This window comes from Papaver somniferum, unplaced genomic scaffold, assembly GCF_003573695.1.
Source record: "Papaver somniferum cultivar HN1 unplaced genomic scaffold, ASM357369v1 unplaced-scaffold_80, whole genome shotgun sequence".
Lineage (NCBI taxonomy): Eukaryota > Viridiplantae > Streptophyta > Magnoliopsida > Ranunculales > Papaveraceae > Papaver > Papaver somniferum.
In genome coordinates, this window is record NW_020650971.1 from 3,590,458 (window position 1) to 3,595,219 (window position 4,762).

The following is a 4,762-nucleotide window of genomic DNA, read 5'->3' on the forward strand; positions in this document are numbered from 1 at the left end:
AAGGAAAAAAAGGTTTCTGTCAGGAGATCCAGCAGACACCAGCAGACACAAATTAAGTCGTAAGAATTAAGAAACATGAACCAATGTAATTAAACTTGTGCAAGATATAATGGATGATTAATCCAACCCCCTAAATTTGAAAGATAGAATCTGGTCATAAAATTCAGAAAGTTTGAAAATAGTATACTGCAAAAATTAACAGATGTAGAGACACCAAATACAATAGTTTGCTTGCTGTAATCGTAAATAATGAAAGTTTGTAGACATAAAGTGGCTGAGTGACTTCCCTAAACACATCAAGTTGACAACATTAAGCAGAAAACCTAAAATCATCTTGATATTGTAGGATTTTAATAGAAAATCTTGTGTATCTAAGGCATAGAGTTCATCAATTAATTAAGTTCTTGATTACGGATATCTCAAGATAAATGATACTCCCTCCGTCCAAGATTAATTGAGCTATTTGTTTTTTTGCATAATTTTTAAGGCAAGGAGGAAAGGGGGTATGTTTAAGTATTTTTTTTTACAATTATGCCCTCATATATAATAACTAGTAAATCTTAGAAATAATTTATCTCTTAAACTATACCACAGTTTTTCGCAAACTTTGTACCGTTGAAAAGCATTTTAAAACACCTTCGTAACGAGTATAAACATGCCTATCAAATTGTACATATTTCTTATAGTAAAAATAATCAATAAAAAAGGTATTTTAGAAATAACCTCTTGATTAGTGAAATAGCTCAATTATTTATTGGACAAAGTCTAAAACCAAATAGCTGAATTAATCTTGGACGGAGAGAGTATCTGAAAAGAGACAAGTAAGTTTCTTAGTAAGAGCAATGATGTCCCGCACCATTTTGTGGGTAGCTATCCCGCTCAAGTGGCTTCTTTACCGTTAGATCACGCTAAAACCCAGATCTAATAGCCTTGAACCCTTTAGGAAAAATGATGGGTCCTTTCCCGAATTCGAATCTAACAGTTAATTTGATCATCTGACGGTAAAGAAGCCCGTTTGAGCGGGATAGCTACCTGCAAAACTGTGCGGGATAGCATTTGTCTCTTAGTAAACCTTAAAATATAACTTTTAAGGGTCTACCCAAGAGGGCGGTGGAAGAATTGTTGGCATTTAGCACAAATGGCTGGAACATCATAACTGGATCACATAAATGTTTGTTATTTAAGCAGAGGTCTTCAAAACTTCTGGTTTGGATATTAAACCTCCAAACCCAGTGCCTGCAACCGAGCAAACAAATTTACAGTCTACCGGACTGAAGCCTAAAACTTGTATTGCTGCAGATTTTTCTTCACCTATCCGAGAACGTAGTTCTACTAAGATATCGTCTAGTGCAATATCCTTGTGCAAAAATTTTCAGTTGGCATGATTGAGAAACCAGATACTCAACGTCATTCCACTTCCTGTCCATCTAATTTTAGCGTAACATACCTAGCCTTCAGACTCCCCGATAAGACTATGGAAGTTATGAAAATTAGCATTATCAAACACCTTGTCTGGAAAATTAATCAAATTGCATCGATGTCCATCACTTTGATTCTTCTGATTGATATTGTAAACGAAAATTTTATGCCCCCTTTCAATCCAAAACAAAACACCATTAAGGATAACAACGTTATTACACAAATCCCACACAAAATCTTCATCACAAGAAAATTGAAAGGTTTCCCACACACCGAGATCAGAGGAAAACATATCTGATAGCATTCGATAAATCGAATGTCTACATTGTATTGGAAACGGTTTTGATAATCAATTTGATTAAAGAGAAAGATTAATTCTTACAGTTGAGATACAAGGGTATATATGCTCGACGATTCTAAACTCTCACAGACCTGATGCTCTCACACGTGCACTCGACATGTATATAACTCACACACTCACTGACATTCTTTCACACACATACAATATATGTCATTACTCCTCCTCAAGATCAAGGTGCCTGGATAGATCACATTGATCTTGCACTGACATTCTTTCACACACACACATACAAAAAGATAAAGAAGCAGATGTTGTTGCAGCAGTGGGTGATGGCAGAAACAACGGCGTAAAAAACAGTTTACTGACTGACCTGAGAGCTTGCAAGGGAAATAGCAAACAAAATAGTATGCAGGCAACAACAAATAGTTGATATAGAAGTGTAGGACTAGTTGTTGCACAAAAAGTCAGTAATTGAAGTTGGTATAGAAGTGTAGGAAACCGCCTTTACTTGCTAGCAATGGTATCCGAAGCATGTGGCAGGAGCAAAGGTACACCAACAAATGAAATTGCAGAGTATAATCAAACAGCTGCAGTTGATGTAGCTTGAATTTGACTGTAGAATCATAATGATGTAGCAAGCAGAATATGACTAGCTTGTGCAGACGATGTGAGCATACAATCTGTGAGGGATATAAAATGGAGCAGCAGTAAAAGATTCGGGAAGAAGCAGGTGGTGTAGTAGTTGTTGCTATAGCAGGTCTTGAGGTTGAATCAATTGGTGCATTCGCAGTTGAACCAAATTGATGCAGCAGTAGTGATTGCTAGGACAATAGAAGGACCTAAAAATATGTAAAGCAGTGCATACCTGAGAAGGCACAAATGTGATGGTTAGAACTGTTGAAGTTTGAGAAGTAACAACCTGAAGATAACACTTGCAGATCCTAAACAAGTAGCTGGGGAAGCTTCAAAACTGTTGCAAAAGAAGATTGAACCACCAATATTGAATAAACCACAGAGAATAACAATGTACCACCAAGATATCTTCCCTAGAGCTTGTAAACCAGAAATATACTGTAAAGACAATGATATGGATCCCCTTACAAATATATCAACTTTATAAGTACACATAATCCAATCAGGACTTGCAGAAAGCTTGAGATCCAACTCGTAATCCAATTTATTGTAAACTCTTATTGTAGTAAACATGAAGTACCATTATTATGCAGCAAAAAAAGGGAAGAACAACTGAAAATGATAAAAGATAACTAAAACAGGCTACTTCAGAATTGAAAGTAGACTCATCAGAGAGAACATCAGCCTGAACTTATATAACTCACCAATTCCAATCCCATAACATCATCTTCAGTTTCATCATTAAACTTGCAAGCCAACTCACTCTTGAAAAGAGGACTGTACCAAAGCCAGTACCAAAGGGATGAACTGACAATAAGCTAATTAAGCACATATAGTGCATCAAACTTTCATTCCATACACTTATCAATACACATCTGTGATTTAAGAGGAGATTTTCCTCACTTTCAAGTGGAAGAACTTTAAGCTTCTCTCTAATCTAGACAAGGTGTAGAGGAGATAGGCATGCTCAGACTTAAAAACACCAGGTATCAGCACAAGTAGGACTTGATGAAATAACTAGTTACCACAAGCCTAGTTATGATGAAAACAACCTTTGAAGATGGAATTGTTTGTTGTTGAGCTAGTGATGTAGAAGCTGAACACATGATGTTAAAACTAAAGTAATCTAAATATAGCAATGGAGATTACTAGCATAGACTCAGATTGCAGCTGATGAGGTAAGTGATTTCAATCCAAACACCAAACTGGAAATTGAAATACCAAGAGCCCAAACCCTGCAACTGAATTTTAGCTTCAAAATACATGATTAATCCTCTTGACGACGTTGCAATACCAGAATCAGGATCAAATTCAACTTCACACTATGAACCATCAGTTATTACAATTCCACACAAGCTCCATGAAATCTTCAAATTAAACTATCTAAGCAGTAAGAATGGGATAAAGTGAACTCAAAAATTTTGAATCGACACAACTCCAATCCGATATTCAACTCAGAAACATCATTAGCAACACAAGATTCTTCAAAAAGTTGTTGATGACTGCCCTGAAATAAGAATTGAGACCAACAACTTCTCAATCTTCTGCTGAATCCAATCAGTGGAACAACTTTAAGTTTTTCAGACCTTGGTGTAGCGAGCTAGAACACGCTCAGACTCTCTCGGCATTAGGAATCAAGAACAACAATCTTGATTAAGAAATTAGATTGCATAAAAATAACCTAATTGTGATGAAAAACTTCTGTTGAAGATGAATTTGGAAGATGTTCATATAAGAAAATCTAGATCTGAGATTCTAAATCTTTGTAAGATGAAGAACAACTGCAGATTTGTGATGAAGATTATGTAGAGTTTGGAGAAGAACAACAACAGATGAAATTGGATTACAGAAAATTAAGGTTTACAAGTGGAAGATTGGATCGATACCATCAGAAATTCATGATTTATGAGTCTGATACCATGATAGCATTCGATAAATCGAATGTCTACATTGTATTGAAAACGGTTTTGATAATCAATTTGACTAAAGATAATGATTAGTTCTTACAGTTGAGATACAAGAGTATATATGCTCGACGATTCTAAACTCTCACAGACCTGATGCTCTCACACGTGCACTCGACATGTATATAACTCACACACTCACTGACATTCTTTCACACACATACAATATATGTCATTAATACCAACATTGAAATTCTTCGAAGGCTTATCGAATTCTGGGATACGTACAAACTTATAACAACTTGTGAATGACGAATATTCAGAAAATATACCACTACACCAAAACCAGGATTTTGTAACAGTGCAACCTGTCACAATTTATTTTTCAGTCACAGATACACCTGTGATAAGTCCTGCAACAGTTATAACTGTTATTAAATTTTGTATTCGTGATAATAATTAAGAATATTAAATTCTTTTATTAGTCACAATAATATTTGTTGAC

General features: G+C 35.4%; 1 long non-coding RNA gene across 1 annotated transcript; it reads right to left on the minus strand.

The window, feature by feature from the left end:
* Nucleotides 1-1,759: 1,759 nt before the first annotated feature.
* Nucleotides 1,760-4,487, minus strand: LOC113344836. The gene is made up of 2 exons (XR_003357923.1): nucleotides 3,058-4,487; nucleotides 1,760-2,585 (listed from the first exon to the last, which is right to left on the minus strand). It is a non-coding gene; the product is annotated as an uncharacterized LOC113344836 (long non-coding RNA).
* Between the last annotated feature and the right edge of the window lie 275 nt (nucleotides 4,488-4,762).